The sequence below is a fragment of the Mustela nigripes genome, chromosome 17, assembly GCF_022355385.1.
Source record: "Mustela nigripes isolate SB6536 chromosome 17, MUSNIG.SB6536, whole genome shotgun sequence".
Lineage (NCBI taxonomy): Eukaryota > Metazoa > Chordata > Mammalia > Carnivora > Mustelidae > Mustela > Mustela nigripes.
Window position 1 is genome coordinate 35,986,407 of NC_081573.1, and position 20,666 is coordinate 36,007,072.

A 20,666-nucleotide genomic window follows, 5' to 3' on the forward strand; every position below is an offset into this window, starting at 1 on the left:
GTACAAGATGATAGTTGGTATTTGTATATATTGCAAAATGGCCACAATAAGTCTAGGTATCATATTTCATGTATGTTTTATATCCGGGAGAATACTGAGATTTTGCTACATAAATAGCTACAGAAGGCTGGGATGACTGGAGGGAGCAGCTGTTGTCTCCCTCTGCACAGGTCCTAGGAATTCATGGGCAGGGGAATTGGGAGGCGGTCTATGGTCATGACCAAAGAAAGGGAGAGAGGTTCCCTTATATGCTATCTGATGTGAGAAAAAGGGAGAGGGAGAGAAAGAGAGACTAACAGCTGTTGACTGTCAGCTAGGCAGCTCCAGCAGGCAGGGTGTCCAGGGTCAGCAGGACGAAGCTCTCACTAGTCTGCATTCTCCCTTCCTCCCTTCAAAGCTTACTTGGCAGATGTCCCACAAAGGACATTATCCACGCAGGCACTTTTGTACCACCGTGTGGTCACTTCCAACAGGTATCTGGCAGTTTCAGCTTCTCTGCTTTCATTCATGTCCATCTGCTTTCCCCGTACCTTCGTGAACTCATTCTCACTCATGAACACAGGGGCCACTACTCATTGGGTGGCTGAATGGAGATGTGGAACTGTTGGGTTTGGATTCACAGCTGGAAGTTGAGCACCTAGGTTGAGTCACAGAAATTAATGCCCATGAAGCAGTGACAGATTCTTTGGATGCTAGGGACTCAATTTCAGGATGCTAATGCCAGCAGATAGTTTAAGGGTGACCACATGCAGGCCCTTGATGGGGATATGGGAGTTCTTAGAGCAATGGGTATGCACAGATACTATGCTAGTCCATGGCCGGCTCCTCACCAGCTACAAGGTGCAGCTGCTCCTGCCTTCCAACCCCTGACAGTGAATTCAGCAGCACGGGCATCAGGGAAGAGTCTGTGACTATCCCACCTCCCATGTCAGTAGCCAGGCAGGTGAACACAGCCATGGTGGGAGACACAAGGTGGACATTAGAAGGGGGAAGTTCTCTGGATCAAACAAAGACATTTCTTTGGCTGCAGGAGTCCATGATCCACTGGGAGGTTTTTCTTCTCCTCCTTCTCCTCCTTCTTCTCAGGAGCCAGATTCCTCCTGCCCCTCCTTGGGATCAAATATCATCTCGACTCTGATGAGCTACAGCTGGAATCTCTGCCCTCATGCAAAGACAAGCCTTCTCCTTGTCTTTCTGGCACCTTCTTCATCTTCCTCTTTTCCTCTTCCTCCTCATTGTATTCACTCTCCCTCCTTTTCCTTTCTATTCACCCTCATAGTGGTCTTCATTATTAGACTCACTGCTGGAGTCTTTGGCTGCTCTGGCTGCTGCCCTTTCACTGACTGACTCACTCTTGGACTCTGGGAGTCTATTTGTGGACTCTGTGGGGCCTGACTCCTCCTCTTCTCCTTCCTCTTCGCCCTGTTTGAGCACTTGGTCCATTCAGGTACCTCCACGTTGCACGCAGATGTGTCTGGAGCTTCCTCTGGCCAGTGTGGGAGCTCTAGGTAGCCTGTGGCCTTGGCATTTAATGGGTGGGATAACGAGTCCAGCTGGAAGTAGTCTGGTCTTTGAAGATGACTCCAAGCCTGGGGCTGGTTTGGGTGCCAGGAAGAGCTTCTTGGCATGGTGGCTGAGGGCTCTACCCTACTCTGAAGAGAGGATAAGCTGCCAGGTGACAGGTCACAGATATCACAGTTCTGGTGGGACTTGGACAGATTTAGTGTATACTGGGTCAGCAGTTTGGTCTGCTTGGGTTTAGTCAGGTAGAGCTTGGCTGCCAGGTTGATAACCTGGAGTTTGTGGATGTCTTGCTCTGCTGTGAGGGACTTGGCCATTTTTCCCAGGACATCAGGTGAATATTGGAGACATGCTCACTGTATTCCCCAATGAGCCACAGGATGCTGGCTCAGGCCAGGAGTGCCTAGGTGTTAACGTGAGCTTTGCCAACTTCTGACATCCTCAGGCTGTGCTGGCTGCATCTGCAGCAGCTTCTTAATGATGACCACTGACTCTGTGATAAATCACAGTGCAGCCACTATTTCAATCACATTGAAATAGTGGCTGCACCAGTCCGTTGAGGCAGGTGTCACAGACTTGTCCCATGTTAGTTGATCAGCATCCAGTGGCCTGGATCATAATGCCGTAAAGTCCCTGTCCATGCTGTGAATATAGGTCTGGAACTTCTATAGGATTGTTGATTGACCTGATGCAGAAGCTCTTCAGTAGGATTGAAACCCACTGGATGCTCGATGGGCATGGTGGCCGTGTACTGCCCCTCACTGTAGAGAGGACAGGGCCAGAGGTATGGGGAACTTGGGCTGGGGCAAAGGGTGATAGGTATGGGGAAGAGAGGTGTACTAAGTAGAATGGCATAGAAGACAAGTTGGAGGAAGACAAAAGTAAGAAGAGGGCAGGACTGGGGTCAGTGTATGGGGAGGTGGGCCAGGAGAGAGAGAGAGGCTGGGTGATGTGCCCAACATGCTGGAGAAGACTTTTTTTTTTCTTTTCAGCGCAAAATATTTTATTTAAGTTTGCCTTCTAGACAAATAGAAACTCCTGCCTCAGAGAAAGGTTTTTTGAATCAAAAGTCCTGGAAATTGCCACAGAGAGCAATGGGCAGGGCTGCACTGGAACAAGCTGAGGGAGCCAGGAAGGCTCATGTTTTAGGAATCATCACATCAAGTGCTGACCACTGATACAAGAGACTGCTCCATCAATGAGGCCAATTTTTTCAAAGTGACAAGAATATGAATCCAGTCATTCTCCAGAACATTTTGGAAAACATTCTGTGGGTCTTTCCTAGATAATCCAGTGAACCAGAAAAATGGGAAGACCTGTGCTAAATACACATTTATAGTTTCTAAACTTCGATTTAAAATAGTAAGCAAACTATGTTCTCCTGGAAGAACATACAGAAATTATTACTTTTTTTTTTTTTTTTTAAGATTTATTTGAGAGAGAGGGAGAGAGAGCATGGATGCCTGGGCAAGCACTTGCATGCACCAGCTTGGGGGTGGGGGTAGGCTTGGGGGGTGGGTGGTATAAGTAGGGACAGAAGGAGAGGAGAGGCTCTTCAACTAGATTTTCCCCATTTTGCACAGACTCAGGGGCTGTGCTTGATCTCCCTAACCTGAGATCAGGGACTGAGCCAGAATGGAGAGTCAGACGCTTAAGGAACTGAGTCACCCAGGCACCCCTGCTAATGATTATTATAAATATTTAAGCCTTTTCTTCAGTCTGTTCAGACTTAATAATGTAACTAGTTTTGTTTTGTTTTTGTTTTTTTTTAATATTTTATTTATTTGACAGAGATCACAAACAGACAGAGGGGCAAGCGGAGAGAGGGGTGGGGTGTAGCAGGCTCTCTGAGCAGAGAGCCTGATGTGGGGCTCCATCCCAGGACCCCGACCTCAGCCGAAGGCAGAGGCCCGACCCACTGAGCCACCCTGGGACCCCAAGCGTGTAACCAGTTTTAAGAACAGTCTATGAAGTCTCAAAGCTTTAGTCCACTGAGAGGAGGTTTTCCTTTGTAGTGTAATTTATGCCTAACAGTCAACCTTTCAGCTAATGACATCTTAGGGAGGAAGGAATTGCCCGTATGTAGATGATGGATGGCACCTGGCGGGGGGGGGGGGGGCAGAGTTATGAAGATGGTGGCGGCCGCTAGAGCCTGGCACGAGGAGAGCGTGCAGTTGCTGTCCTTCCACCAGCATCCCCTGAATGAGTCTTAAATTACAGGCCTCCTCTCCTCCTCCTGGATGCTTTCAGATTAGCAAATAAGCATTTTTCAGAACAGTCTGGACGCCTGGGGACCTGCCGCCCCTGCACGGCCCCCTGGGGCAGGTGAGTCCGCGGTTCTCAGATTGTTACGGAGCTTTGTGGGTCTTTTGGCCTGGAGCCCTCCTGGTTTTCAAAGTCAAATGTTTGGGGGGCTCTTCCCTCAGCTGCCAGTCTTAAAAGTTGGGGCAACTGGTGTGGGGTTCCAACCCTTTGCATTCAGCGAGAAGTTGCAGGTTCTGAGTTCAGTTCGGACTCTAGGTGGCTTGGGGCGGGGGTGGGGTGGGCAGTCTGCGGTGAGATTGTGCCTCAGGCTTTTGTGCTTGCCTTTGTGTGGACCTTCTTTCACAGAGGAGTTTCAGATGGAAATTTGGTTTGTCCGTGGTAAGAGGGGAGTTTAGGTTCTTTTTACGTTCCCGTGTTGAACCCAGTCGTTCTAGAGGCGGGAAGCCCTCGATCAAGGTGCCAGCATGGCTGGGCGAGGGTCCTACACATTTTGAGTAAGTGTTAACTGTTCTTTTATATATGGATGGTAATGTGGAGAACAAAGGCAAAAGAAATAAAGAAAAAAATTACGTTTCCTTACAATTTACAGCCCATTGATAAATACTTGAGACAGGCAGAGTGACCATCCTTAAGGAGCTCCATTATCTCCATGTTAATACTTTGCAGGAGGAGAAGGCAACCTTAACTTGGCATTAACCCGACCTCTAGGATCCTGTGCTGTCTTTAATATATGAAATCCCTTTGGAAGCTTCCTTTATTTCTACCCCCTCCCCCAAGATATATGTTAGTAATTATCCTCCAAACGTGGTCTGCTGATAGCATGTAAAGGGTCTCATGACCAAGGTTTTTGTAGACAGTAGTAAATGACCTTATCCTAATAATAGCTAGCCCCTCAAGGTCCTGGAAACCTTTCTCCAAATTCCCTTAGAGACTTAGGCTCTCATAACTCCCACCCAACTTGAAAATCTGTAATCAGTCACTCCTCACAACTCCACTGCAGCTTCTCTGCTCATGGGGCCTGTCCCGTGCTTTAGTGAAACCACCTGTGTAGGAAACCTGTGTTGTTCAGTCGGTTAAGCTTCCGACTCTTGGTTTTGGCTAAGGTAGTGATCTCCGGGTCATGAGACGGAGCTCTGTGCGTAGAGTCTGCTAAGGACTTGCCCTTACCCCTCTGCGCCTCCCCTCTCAAGTAAATAAATACAATCAAAAACCACCAAAAACAAAAACACAAAACACTTTTTTTTTTAAAGATTTTATATATTTGACAAACGGAGATCACAAGGAGGCAGTAGAAGCAAGCAGAGAGAGAGGAGGAAGCAGGCTCCCCGCTGAGCAGAGAGCCCGATGCGGGGCTCCATCCCACGACCCTGGGATCATGACCTGAGCTCAAGGCAGAGGCTTTAACCCACTGAGCCGCCCAGGCCTTGTCTCAAGAATTCTTTCTTGAACTTTCACTCCCAGACCCCAACATTTCACATCATAATGTTTGTATTCTACTCCTCTGGTGCTAACTTACTAATTTACTAATCTATCTATCTATCCATATATCTGTAAATAATTCTGGAATATCCTTTCTTCTACTCCTTCTGCCTCCAGTGTATCGCTCAGATCTATCTCCTTCCTCTCTGGAGTAATATAGAGAAAGCAGGGTGTGATCTTGGAAAACAGCAAAATAGGACTATTAATGAGATGGTTTAGTTCTAGCTCCAGAGAACTTGCAGTGTTGTTCCATGATCAGATTGACCTCTGACTCCATCACCGTAACAATTTGTGTCCCATTAAAAACCTTCAGGCATTACCTGAAGAAGTAAATGGGCTTTTCGTCAGCATCTCATCTCAAGCTATGTTTTCTTGTGAGTTTTGGCATGAATTAATGCTCCGACAATGAGCTAAGGGTCTAGAGGCAGGAGGCATCTCACCATCTTGGTACTGGAATGATAGAGAACACACATAACAACTGAGGAAGAGTTAACAAAAACAAACCAGTTATGTTCACAATATAGTGACCATGTGTTTACTTGTATTTGTAAATGCATAAGGACATCTCCCCCACCCCCCTGCCCCAGAAAACATACCCTGAACTTCCCTACGCTTTCCTCAGGGAAAGGAGGTAGGATTTGGGAATTGTCCTCCGGCCCTCATTATTTTAATAGTTTTCTGTTAGTGTCATTATTTCAAAATTTATTTTAAGTTGCTTTCATTTTGTTTTACAATTGTCACATGTTCTAGTATATCCTGAATATAATTTTAAAGTTAGCAATGATAATATGTTTAAAAATAGTTTACATTTATGTATACTAATAACAGTGGGGGATTTATAACAAGAAATGTCCCCAGCCTAGAAACTTTCTTTTTTTTTTTTTTTAATAAACAGGTTATAGGAAGATGACTGGTTACAGTGAGAGATTATCTGCCCATTAAAGTGTGTATTAGGCAGAGTTTATTCCAGTTAAAATGAAGCATTTAAGCCTCTTTCACAAATTTATCTATAGAAATTTCCTGGGAGCATACTTTTTTAAAAGATTTTATTTATTCATTTGACAGAAAGAGACGGATCACAAGTAGGCAGAGCAGCAGGCAGAAAGAGGAGAGAAGCAGGCTCTCTGCATCCCAGGACCCTGAGATCATGACCTGCGCTGAAGGGAGAGGCTTAACCCACTGAGCCACTCAGGTGCCCCTTTGGGAGCATTTTGGAATAGGCTTCCTCCCCTACAATGTCTCACCTGGAAGGAGGTGAGGTAATTCTCATCTGAAGTACAGCATGTCTGAAAAGATCGAGAGTTATGGACAGATATGTAGATAGATGGATGTATTAATAAGTTGTTATGAAACCATCTTGACAGATGTTAGGCTATACACACACACACACACACATATTCGAACAAACATGACATAGCATGGTATCGACTTCTTTTCATAGTAGGGCACTCCTTATTGGCTGAGATCTACCTGGGGAATGGCAATTGCCACCAGAGGAGTAGAATACAAACCTCTCTCTCTGCAGCATGACCGAGAGAGAGAGAGAGAGAAAGGAGATGCTGAGCCATGGCACTTGGGTTGAAGCCTTAGGTCTAAACCTTGGCTGCACATTACAATTGCCTTGGGAGCTTTCAAAAATGACATAGCAATGCCCGCACCCCAATTCTGATTTAATGCTCTAGAATGGGGCTTTGGCAGTATTACCGTTAAAAGCTCCCCAGTTGATTCTAATGTGCAAGTAGCGTTGAAAATCACTAGATTAGAAAAAGAGAATATATCGTAGTGGGTGACAAAGTTTGTTAGTTGAGCAAACACGATAGTGATCAATCGATAAACATAGCAAACTGGAAGAATACTGTGATCAGTTAGAAGACCAGGCATAAGTCATGCTAGTAACTAGGATTCTGAAGCCTGAAAGAAACAAAGTTGTAGGACACACCAGGACAGCGCAGCACTTGAGGACACATTAAAAAGGAGAAGACAGACCAGACCAGCATGGAGATAATGTATTCATTGTGCAATCTGGACACCACTTTCTCAACTACATTGGCTCACCGTTCTTCTCAGTTTCCTAGCAAGAAAGAATTAGATAATGGTTTTGGAACTTGGCTATATACCCCCATGTGGTCTGTTATCTATATTTACTGTCAGATTAACATGGAGTAAAATGGTTCTCATTACATATCTGGGCATATTGGATCTCTGTAAATCTTTTCTGTTCTAGTCTGGGCAGGTTACTTTGTAATAAAAACTGTCCTGAATTCTGGTTGATACGGTTCAATAAACATTTACTGGTCACCTAATAGGAGTTGAGTATAGAGCATCTATTAAATAAATTAATAAAAATTCCTGCAGTCGAAGAGGTTGCATTGTAAGTGAGGGCAGATCAGTTCAGCAGGGAAGGCACTTCTTTTTGAGGTATTTTTACCTAGTGATGAGTACTACGAATTAAATGAAGCAGAGTCATGTGTTAGAGCCCTAGGGGTGGGAATGATTCCGGGGTCTCTTGATAGGTTGGTTAGGGAAAATACGTGAAATGAAGCCTGAGCGACTCTAACAAAAATCTGGGACAAAGGATGTTTCAGAGAGTACAGCAGATATAAAAGCTCCAGACAGAAATGGAGTTATTAACATCAGCTGGGTCAGAGGATTCACCTGAAAAGGAGTTCGGTGGCCAAATAAGTGCTCATCCCCCAATCCTCTTCTGATACACAAAACAGGTTCAGCGCAGTTCCTGAGAACTTCGTGTTTTGCTTAATCAAGAACTACCCAAATTCAAATGTCCTACCTAACTCCTCCCCATAGGCTGAACACATATACATATACATAAAGTCTCATGTTCATGTATTTATTGCACACAGCCTCCCAGTGCTCAGTGGGATGCTTGTTTGGTAATCACACCTGTGTATCATTGATCTGGATGATTCTGTCTTCGTTATGGAAAGCATGGCCTGAGGACTATCTCAAGCAAGTATTAGCTTTCTGTAATTCTGTGTTTCAAAGACATTTCCCACATGCTCTGCCCTGGCTTCTTTGGGTCTCTCTGTTCCCTCCCTGTCCTGTGCACTGTTTTGTTCGTTGGGGGAAGTGAGACTGGGGATCTTACCCCTTGCGTATATCAGGTTGTATGTGCGCACATCATAGTCATCCTGGTCCTCTTGTTGACCCAGATCTCTACAGGCATGAAGGTTTTAGAAGTCTGTGCTACCATGAACAAAATAAGCAGATAAATAAATAAAGGATTTGCTAGGCTCCAGAAGCGAATGCACTATTCATAACTTGGATGATTTTCCATGTTATTAAATAAGGGGCAAGTACCTTTACATTTTGATTTTTCATGTTTTTAATATAGCTTCCTTCATGTCATCTGATGGAGCTTGATATTTTAATACTCTCTGTTCTCTTTGTGTGTCTTTAACTTTAATCCTTCTTGAAATCATCCTGGAGACAAGCTTGTGGCTTTTGGATTACTGGATTTTTTTTATTGTTGTTACCTTTAATTGTAATGTTCAAATTTTGAGATCATGTTTACTGTGTAATAACCAAATAACTCAAATCATATTTTTGGCTTAGAAGGTTTGAATTTTTAAAGGAGCATGTTGAGGATTATCAAGGTCTATGATTATTTTATCTGGAAAAGTTCAGTACTGCCATGCTGGTATGGACTATTATGATTAAGTTAACCATATTGTTAACTGAATCTGTTAAAAACAAACAAAAGCCTTAAGTATGGGCTCTGTGCTCAGTGCTGAGTCTCCTTGTTCCTCTCCCCTCTGTCAGTCTTCCTGTCTCTCTCAAATAAATAAATAAATCTTAAAAAAAATTTTTAAAAAGGCCTTAAAACACAGAGTGTAGAAATGTGTTTTGTTGATGAAGGAGAGATACAGTGATTTAATAGTAAACAACTAAAAAAATATAAATTTTCCTTTCCTTTATCTATAATATAGTTAGAGTTGTCTTATGGCAACCACCTGTAATAAATTTTAAACTTGAAAATCCTTAGCTTCTTGGTTCAGACAACAGTATGTCTTCACCTTCTGCCATTTCATATTAAAATATATCCAGGGTGAAAACCAGGTAATTTCTTTTCCTGAGGTTATAAAGATCACTTTATTCTTCTTAAGGCTTTCATTTATTTTTTTATTCTTTGAAGATAGTTTTCTAAGTTGTGTCTAGTAGCTGTGTGTAAATAAATCCCAGAACCTGTATTTATTAAAACTTCTATCAGCAGTCATTCCAGATTACTTTAATTCTACTATTTATTGTTAGTCTAATACTTAAATTATACTTAGCAATTTTTGTAGATTTAAGAAAATAATCCATATTTAATTCTGACCATAAAATGTTACTAGAATTTTTTGTAAGGTGAGATGGTGATGGTCAGCATATGAAACTTGAATATAAGGAGTTTACATTTTGAACCTGCAGTAATTTTTGGCACATTTTGGGCACTCAATAAGTGGGATGGTTAGAAAGAAGGAAACTGAGTTCTGTTACTTACTTTCTGATAGCGTTTTTTATTTTTTTAATTTTTTTCCAAAATATGTGTACTGAAGTTTATTATATGCCCTAAATAATAAGGCTCTATTGTCCAAAGTTTTTGTTCTATTTTACTGGAATAGCCATCTTTGCAATATATGTGGTAGCTGATATAAAGAACAAGAGAGACTAAAAAATTTTTTTCTATCTTCTTTCTGTAGCTGATTCTTAAGAGAGTAGTAGTTTCATTTTCTTGTTGAGAAGTAATAAACATCTCTGTCAATTATGGGGGGAAGGGAGTGGACATATATCTGGGAGTTTCACACATAAGTACTTATTTCTGGATTCAAAAATTCCCAAATAGATAAAGTTCAGTACTAATGTTGAACAACACATAGCTGCATTTTAAAAGTTTAAAGAGTCAGTTGAGTTATCTGTTTATCAAAATCATATGCTTTTTTCCCCTTGGATTTCAAAACTGACTAGGCCTGAAAACAGAATTTTCATAAAGATTGTAAACTATATAGACAAAGTCTAAGCAAATTAAAAATCAAATTGTGTTTCTAAATCAATAAAAGCAATAACAAGAAAAATTCCAAATATATACATAAAGTTTTGTTTCATGCCTTCAATCAAGTAGTCTGTGCAGTTTAATGAGCCTTTCATATTATTGAACTAGCTTACCAATTTTTAACAGAAAGCGGAATATAGACTGGGTCTACAGAACAATATCCATGTGTATGATTGGTGGAAAAAAAATGCCTTATACTTCAGGAAAGTAAGAAATCTAGGGATAAAATAAAAGAAGAACTTTCCCTTCCCTAATTACTTTTGTCCACTTTTTGCATCAGTATGAATTCATGGAGTCATAATTGATTTAATGGATTATAATAGAATTTATTTAGATGCTCGGAGTTTTTCAGAATGGGAGTCCCATCAATATGCTTTTGTGTCCTTTTGAGAAGTCTTCATCATTTCTCATTGACCATCTTTAAGTTTAACTTAAGTAATATTATATAACTTTCTGTATGCTTCTGTTCCCCCCTGCTGACTTTGGTAACATTACTGTCATACATGTTACTTTATGTTATAGGTCTTACAAAACAGTTATTACTTTTTACTGTACACATTTGATTCCTTTTATAGGTATTAAAAAGAAGGAAAAAAATAAAAAGGAAAATATGTCATAATTACCACATATTTATAATTTTTGGTGCCCTTAATTGCTTTCTGTAGATATGTATTTCCATCTGCTATAATTTTCCTTCTGTATGAAGAACTCCTTTAGCATTTTCCTGCAGCATAGGCTTGCTGGTGATGAATTCTTTTAGCTTTATATATCTGAGAAAGTCTTTATTTCATCATTTTGGAGGCATATTTTTCTGTGTTAATTCTAGGTTGACCGTTTTCTTTAGTAGAATTGTTGTTCTGTTCTGGTTTGCATTGTTTCCAGTGAGAAATCTAACATTCTTCATTCTTTTGTTCAAAATCTACTACTTTTGCAGTGCCTGGGTGGCTCAGCGGGTTAAGCCTGTGCCTTCAGCTCAGGTCATGATCTCAGGGTCCTGGGATCAAGCCCCACATCAGGCTCTCTGTTTGGTGGGGTGCTGCTCCTCCCTGTCTCTCTGCCTACTAATGTCAAGAAATAAATAAAATCTTAAAAAAGAAAGTTTAAAAAAAACCTACTTTTCTGTAGTTACTTTCAAGACTTTCCCTTTGTTATAGTAACTGAGCAGTTGGCTTAAGATATGCTATTGCGTTGTTTTCTTCATGTTTCCTGTACTTGGGATTTATCAAGCTTATTGGATCTGTGGGCTTATGGTTTTCATTAAATTTGGAAGAACAGCAGTCATTATTTCCTGAAATGTGTTTTTTTAATTTTTGTTTTATTTACTTGTATTATCCTGCCCTGATTTTCCTTTGACTCCAGTTACACAGGTAGTAGTCCACTTGTAGTTATCCCATAGCTCACTGAAGATATATTCTCTATTTTTTTTTTTGTCTTTTTCCTCTCTGTTGCATTTTGCCTGGATTCTATTGCTATGTCTTTAGGTTCATAAATCTTTTCTCCTGAAGCATCTACTCTGCCATTGAAAACCACTGTGTTTTTCAAGGCAGACACTATAGTTTTCAGGTCTAGAAGCTTAGTTTGTTTTGCGTATTTATGTTGCTATTTAACATTTTTAATGTTTCCCATTTCTTCTTGAACATAACAGGAGTTTGATCATAACATCTTTAATGTCCTTGTGTAGTAATTCTATAGGCATATGTTGGACGTATTTCAAGTTCAATTTCAGAATACCTCGAAAAAGTGAATCACAGGAAAGTGAGTCAAATAAAATTTGGTTCGCAATGCATAAAAAGTTGTGTTTATACTATACTGTAATCTGTTAAGTGTGCAATAGCATTGTGTCTTAAAGTGTACATATTTAAAAATTAAGTTAAAATGCTTTAATGCAAAATACTTAATAAAATTATAAATATAAAATAATATAAATAAATATAATATAAATGTAGCCATTCCAGGAAGTCATAATAACAGATCACAAATCACCATAGCAAATGTAGTGATGAAAAAGTTTAAAATATCGTGAGAATTACCAAAATGTGACACAAATACTTGAAGTGAATGGACACTGTTGGAAAAATGGTGCCAACAGATTTACTTGATGGAACATTGCCCCAAACCTTTGATTTGTAAAAAATGCAATTATTTGTGAAGTGAGATAAAAGGAGGTATGCATGTATCTGGTTGTTTCTTGGTCTCTTTCCATCGCCTTTTTTTTTTTTTCCCCCTTTAAGGATCAGATCTTCCTGATTCTTTGTTTAACTGGCAGTTTTTAATGAAGTATCGTACACTATGATCTTTAAATTTGTTGTTACTGGATACTTCTGTATATCTTTAAGTATTCTTGAACTTTATGCTAGAAAACAGTTAAATTACCTGGAAAGATACTCTTTTGAGTTTGCTTTTAGGTTATATGATAAGTATCCTTAGATTAGACTGACCTATATCTAATTTTGCCCTCCTACTGAGATACTATGGAGTTTTCTAAATATTCTGATTTCCTGTGAATTGTGAGGATTTAACTTTCTGGTTGCATGATTCTTTTTCTGCTCTCAAGTAGTCTTGCCTATATGTATGTTTATCATTGATGAGGCAAAGATGAAGAGAAATGCTCCAAGATTCCCATTGCTTTTCTTCTGTGTAAAATTACTTCTCTCCTGTACTGTGATCTGCAAACCTTTCCCATCTTGGCCTCCTGCTTTTAATTACCTCCTATTTACCCCATTGGTGAGGAAGGGATTTTCACCCTAGACCTTTGAGGGTAACCAAACCTGTGTCACCGAACACTGGACAGAGGAGACTGACCATAGTCACATGTGTTAATAGTCATATATATTCACAGTCTGGAGGAGGGGATGGAGCACACCACACAGAACCGTACAGAGGTGGCTCCTGGGAGCAGTGAACAACCAGAGTCTATGGGAAGCAGGCTTTGTAGTACTGAGAGGGTGTGGTGACCCCCTAGTTCCTATGAGAAAATATAATTGGTTTGTTGGCTAATTCCAGGAGCTGTCAGGGGAACCCACTATTCCACTGCGAGCCTGAAGGTGGTTTGGCTAGGAGATCTCATCCATGAGTGCAGAAGTAGGAGGTGAACTTGTGGCTATACCATTTGAGAACCTCTCAGTTTCACCAGATATAAAGGCAGCACATAATATTGGATCTTAATTTTAGGCCTCACACCATACACCTGACTCTGATCTCCATGTTCTCAGCTTAGTGGCATTGGTGGGCTCTGACTGGGTCCTTCTCAGTACTGCATCTGAAATCCCTCACTAGGCCATAACCTGGGGATAATCATAGAGTTCACCTCTTTCATTGATCACTGTCCTGTGCTACCCTATGTGCATGGCTGGAAAAAAGTACTTCATTGACTTTGTTCATTGTTTTTATTTTTAGTGAAATGATAAATCTGTCCCATTACTCCTTCTTGGCCTTAGCTTCTGGTTTAAAGAACTTTGGCATGGCACACTTGATAAATTGAAATTTAATGGAAAGTTTATCATTATTAAGCAAATGTTAAGTATTTGATCAGCAAGAGGAGAGTTTCACCACTATTACTTTTACAAGGTTTCCTATCCTTCCAGAACCTTAGAAGAAGTGTTATTGTGGTATGATTAGAGGAAGGGGAAAGAGTACATTACATACCAGTAAACAGTGTTCTTACCATTAGCATTCCCCTTTCATTTGTAGATTTGAACCTGAAGGCTCACAATTTTCAAAATGAGACAAGTAAGCAGTTGATTTTTTTTTTTTAATAATTTATTTCAGAGGGAGAGGTAGGGTGAAGGAGAGAGGGAAAGGGAGGAAGAGGGAGGGAAAAGAAGGGAGAGGGAGAGAGGAGCCCAGTGTGGGGCTCAATCCCAGGACTCATGACTTGAGCTGAAGGCAGACACTTAACCGATTAAGCCACCCAGGTGCCTCTAGGCAGTTGATTTTGAATAAGTATTTAAACTCTTCCAACACAGTGCTCCTGCCAAAAAAAAATTTTATGTGGGAATAATATGGACATCAGTGATTCCACCTGCCCCCCCCAAAGACATGCTGTAAAACCTACACAGGTACTTTATACAAGGTTTGGCACACAATAGGTGCTCAATTAATATCATTTCCACTTAAGCCAGTTTGATTACTTCTGAAGGAGTTTCATGTTTCAGAGTCTCTCTCTCTTTTTTTTTTCCCCCCAAACTAAACTTACTTTACCAACTAGCTGGTTTTGATTTTGTTTTGGCCCTTTTCCTTTTCTATTTCCTCACTCTGGGAGGCTATAAACCATGCTGTGTCCATAAGTAAATAAAAAAGTCCTCAGCTGCCCCAACAAAGAGTATTTTTGGCAAACTCAGTGCACTTAACACAAAGTGTCAGAATTTCAAAGCCTCCCTAAGGAGTCTGGCAAACATATCTAAGGGAAGGTAACCGAGTGATTATGAGTCCTTTTCAAGGCAGTAAGGCCACTCCAGAAAGAAAGGCAGTGTAAAGAGTCACTGGCTTATCCTACAAGACTTGTAGCAGCAGCAGAAAATACGTGCAGGCAAAGAATAAGATACTTTGGCTCAAACAGGGGAGTTCACTTGAGAGCCATGAATTACTTTTAAAACCTTACTCTAGAAAGTATATAGGAAAACTGTAATTCTTTTGATTATGTTCAATCCATATATTAGTCAATTGTGTTAACAAGTTTGTATTGAACAAATTAAATTGTTTTCAATATACTGTACTTTAATGTTTGGACATAAAGATGCTGTGAACTGCATAGATAAGGTCTTGTCAGTGTTAACATTCCAACTTCTCAATTACTAATTCCATAACCATAGCCAATTATCTAGGATCTCTGCACCTCACTTTGCATCTCTTGTTAATAATGGACATTTCATAGGATTTTTTCTGAGTGTCACATAAACCAACACAAGTAGAAGATCAGCCAGAATCCAAAATTCATAAAAGGTTCTCAGTGAATGATTACTTTGCTCTTGTTACTACCACTGTGAGTAAATCATGAACTAGTACTATGTTTATCATTACATGTTTGTTTTCAAACAATGGACATTTTTAGATTCTTCCATTGCTTGCCAAAAGCAGAGCTCCAAAATCAAGACAGGAAACAGAAATGAAATATTATAGGCACAATAATGGAAACTCAAAAATATCTATAATTTACGAAACCATGACATTTAAAATATAAAGAATTATTGCTCATATTAAAAAAGAGAAAAATAAGGAGCATAAAATAGCACTCTACCACTGTAACAACTTTTTGCCTTGTGTATTCACTCATTCATTCATGAAATACTTATTAAACCCCTGTAATGTTTGAGCCATTATTCTCGGTATTGTGGATAAAGAAATTAATAAAACATACGAATTTGGGCTCTCATGGAGATTACAATTTCTTAATGGGGAAAAGAGAATAAATCTCATGCTGTGTCCTTTCCTATCTTACCCTGTTCCTCAGAGGGTGATATTTATTCTCTATGGAAAAATAAGAATGAGAAGAGGAATAAGGAGTGTGTGTATGGGTAGAAAGGACTGTGATTTTATTTTATTTATTTTTTTAAAGATTTTTATTTATTTATTTGACAGACAGAGACCACAAGTAGACAGAGAGGCAGGCAGAGAGAGAGAGAGGAGGAAGCAGGCTCTCTGCTGAGTAGAGAGCCCAACATGGGGCTCGATCCCAGGACCCTGAGATCAAGACCTGAGATGAAGGCAGAGGCTTTAACCCACTGAGCCACCCAGGCGCCCCAGCACTGTGATTTTAAATAGGACGGCAAGAGAAAAGCTGAGTGAGAGATTGCGAACAAAGACGTAAAGAAGGTGTAATTTTGACCTTCCGGCTGGATGAGGAGAGTATGGAAGGCAGAAGAAGCAACAAGCAGTGCATAATCCTGCATGGGACCATGCCTCTAGTATTGACAGAACATAGAAGAGATGAGTGTAGTTAAGTGAGCAGGGCTCCATCTTGTGATTCGAAGGTAGAGAGTTAATGCAAGGAGAGTAAGTATTCAGAAGACAGGTGATCTTTCAGATTGTTCTCAGGGCATTGACTTTTTCTTTTAAAGAGTTGGAAGAATCATCCTAATTCTGTGCTGGGAAGAGATTAAGAGAGGAGTAGGGAGGGGCGCCTGGGTGACTCAGCCGTTAAGTCTGTTGATTTTGGCTCAGGTCAGGATCTCAGGGTTGTGAGTTGGACCCCACGTTGGGCTCTGTGCTCATTGGATAGCCTGATAGAGACTCTCTCTCTTCTTACGCCCCTCCAGGTCACTCTTATATGCTCTCTCTCAGATAAATAAATAAATAAATAAATAAATAAATAAAGTCTTTAAAAAAGATAACTAGAACATTTAGAACATTTAGGAATTGGGGAGCGACTGGGTTCCTGATACATTATGATGTGATTAAATACGGGATATACGAGAAGGCAGGAAATCATGAGTAACTCAAGGGCTTTGGGTTGAGCAACTGGGGGGTGGAATTTCCAGGTAGAGAAAAAGACAACGCAGGTGGAAATTAGAAATAGTAAGATCAAGAATTTGGTTTGGGGGATATTAATTTTTAGGGAATTATCAGACATTTGAGCCTTGGTGTCATGAGAGTATGTGGGTTCAAGCCTGGAATCCATGGGGAAGATCCAAGCTAGAGATACAAAATATGGGTCACCAGGATATGGAATTTTTTCCCATGTTTTTTTCACTCCTTGCCTGTAGACATTTTGAATTTATATATCCTGTTTCTCAGCATTACATTAACATTTAAAAAAAAATTGCCTCACGGCAACATGTAGTATTATTTTAAGGACAATGGAAGGTATGTGCCAGATCTAGAGGTAAATGGTTAATTTCACCAGGTTTCATTTTGACAGCTTTGAGCTTGGATTTGCTCTTTTAGATTTGTGATCCTCAGTTCCTCACTGGCAAATAAGAAACAATAATACCTATTTTATATTATTTTTGTGAGGGGCATGTTTTATACCATTCTTTGAAATTTTAGTTTTTAATTATTAAGTGGTATAGGATGTACAATATACTTAGTGCTTCATATTCATTATCTACTTTAATCCTCACTAAAAATATAGAAGTAGGTGGAATTATCCCAATAGGAAGGCAGAGCCTCAGGAAGATTGAATAATGTACTCATGTTAACCTAGCTAGCAAGTAGCAGAATCAAACCTATCTATTAACGGTTTTTGTTTTGTTTGTTGTTTCTACATGGATTTTATATAATACAATCTAAAGTCCTAGGAATAGAATAAGCACACAATAATTCCTCGCTATTTTCATTATTATGCATGTGAGAAGGTTAGTTATCAGTTTTAGAGTAGTATCTAATTTTCTATGAGGATCAAACAAAATTTCATTTGAATGAATAATGTATGTATAACAGTTCTGGTAGCAAAATTCTTTCAAATGCAGTATATTAATTAAGCAGTATTTATAAATATATATCGGACATGAATTTCAGCTGTTCAACCTATAAATGAGTATAGTGTACTCAACATCGTACTCAATGAATGGCTTTAAGATGAATGCAGAGTGGATCCATGGCATCTGTCTTATTTACCCAATGTCTCCAGTGTTCTATGAAAGACCCACTGGGACTCTACTATTCCCTTCCAGTACCTTCCATTGTGAAGACTCTATCCCAGATATCTAGATATACTCTAGATATGTTTATGTCCTGAGTGAAACCAGCCTATTAGCTTCCAAATGCAGTTGAAAAGGTATGGATGGTGGGGGTGCCTGGGTGGCTCAGTGGGTTGAGCCGCTGCCTTCGGCTCAGGTCATGATCTCAGGGTCCTGGGATCAAGCCCTGCATCGGGCTCTCTGCTCAGTGGGGAGCCTGCTTCCCCCTCTCTCTCTCTGTCTGCCTCTCTGCCTGCTTGCGATCTCTCTGTCAAATAAATAAAATTAAAAAAAAAAAAAAGGTATGGATGGCAAAATTTCTTTGAATTATCTGTATTACAGCCAAGCCCAGTTTAAATAACTCTTGATTCTGTGGATAAGTAGTGTCTGTTGCTAGTATGCTTTTTTGTATAATTATTATTTATCACATATGTTTTACTTTGCTTATACAATGTTTATTATATCATACATGTCATAACATACATTAATAGATTTAGCATGTAAATGCCAGAAGATCTGTGCCATAGTGGTCAAGCGTGTGCAAGAGCACAAGTGTTTTGCATGAGTTGTGCATTCAGTGTCCCACTCAGGTGAATCTGATTTGTCTGGGTAATTTCTCATAAAATTTAGCATTCTCATTTGTGAAATGGAAAGGGGTCACTCTTTTCTCAGGGTTTATCATGCGTTTTGCAAGATGATAAATAACATCATTAGTGACCTCTAAGACAATAATTTTAAAGCCTAATATTTATTGGGCACATACCAACTAAGTGGGTGCTCCAAATGTTTATGTGAACTAGTGAAAATAATTCTTATAATGCCCTCAAAGGCAAGCATTGTAATTATATTCTTTTGGTAGAGAGATTAGAAACTGTGGTATAGAGAGGCTAAATATCCTGCCCAAAGAGGCATAGTTGGCATTTGCCTCCTTGCTACCAGAGCAAGATAGGTTGTCGAGAGCAATCATGTCCGATACAATTTTCTGCAGTGCATGAAATACTGTATATCTACTCTGTCCTGTGTAACAACTAGCCACACGTGGATGTTGAGCATTTGAAATGTGATGAGAGGGATAAAGGGACAGAATTTTCAGTTTTATTTAATTTTAATTACAGTTTAAATTAAGTAGCCATATGTAGCCAGTGGCTAACATATTGTACAGTGACGCTGTGGAGTAAAAATCTATTACACTGTGAGACCCTCCAGGGCTTGTCGTGTGTCTCATTTGGCTTTGTGTCAGGGGCCAGTACTGACTTGGAACACAGAGGTGCACAGTGAATGCTTGCTGCAGTAAGAAGAGATTTCTTTATGGGTTCTACTCTCAGCTTGTGGGTCTAGTTTCTGGTTTGTGGACATCCTGGTACAGCTCTACTTCTCTATACCTCCAGTGTCTTTTTACAGTCTTGCTTAGTGAGCCTTTCCTTGGCTGCATTTCAAGCTCCTTAGCTGGGTTTAAGCACCAAAAGGGTCACCATTTGCCAGGGAGGAAATAAAAATGCCAGCTGAGAGTGTGTTTTGGAGTACGGCTGATCTGTTTGATACCCAGTCTCACAACTTCTGAGCTGACTATCCTTCCTCAGAGAAATGATGGACATCTCAGTTTTCTGTTCTATCAGGTGTATATAATAAATGTTCTCTTTGCGTGAAGTTGTTGGGAAAATAAATGGAGATAGTTCTTGAAACCCTTTGCAGAATACCTGGCAGGTAGATTTAAATCAACAAATACCTATTTTTATTATTATTTTTCTAAATTTTTCCTATTTTTGCCTTTCCTTCAAACCTCCAACACCTCACAAAGGTAAAATTTCAGGAGAATGTTTTATGGAAAACATGTTGAAACATTTAGACTATTTACAGGATGCTGATTTACATCTTTTAGTTAAACAATCATTTCTTGAGCTACAATAACTTGCCAAATCCTTGAGGTGGAACAAAGAGTGTATATATAAGGATAAATAAGACACATCTAGTGCCTCCAAGGAGTTCACAGCGTGCTGGGAAAGAGAGCCAACAAACTGATTACAGAGTAGTGTGAGCGTTCTAGAGGAAGTAAGTACGAGGCAGTGATCATCATTCCTGGATGGATGGGAATTGTCACGGAAATCTTCACGGACGACATCGTGTATCACTGAATTCTAAAGAATGCTTAGCATTTGTTGGATGCATATGAAATATGAACTTCATTGATCAGTCTGTTCTTTGCTATTAGGAGCTTAATGAGTAAATTATGAAAAGTAGTTCCTCCTCCTCCATCACCCTCTCTTCTTTCCCTGTCCTCATTCTTCTCCTTCTTCTGATTCTGCTGCTGCTGCTGCTGCTTCTGTTTTCTTTGTGTAGGTTGATTTTTCAAAAAAAAAAAAAAAAATCTAGAAAGTGAAAGTCAATCTTGTATCTAGATCATGCTTTCCCTACAGAGTGTTAAAATGGGTAATAGGAAGAAAGAGACATTTAATTAGAATGTGATTATCCTGGAGGTCTCATACTATAGCAGATGCCATATTAAAGGTTTAATTTTTTTTTTTAAGATTTTATTTATTTGACAGAGAGATCACAAGTAGGCAGAGAGGCAGGCAGAGAGGGGGGGGGGGGAGCAGGCTACCGGCTGAGCAATGCCGGGTTAGAGCCCAATGTGGGGCCCTGTCCCAGGACCCTGGGATCATAACCTGAGCCAAAGGCAGAGGCTTAACCTGCTGAGCCACCCAGGTGCCCCTAAAGGTTTAAAAAATCCAGATAAC

General features: G+C 40.0%; 1 pseudogene; it reads right to left on the reverse strand.

The window, feature by feature from the left end:
- Positions 1-292: 292 nt before the first annotated feature.
- On the reverse strand, positions 293-20,050 carry LOC132004961 (AP-3 complex subunit beta-2-like; annotated as a pseudogene).
- Positions 20,051-20,666: the final 616 nt, after the last annotated feature.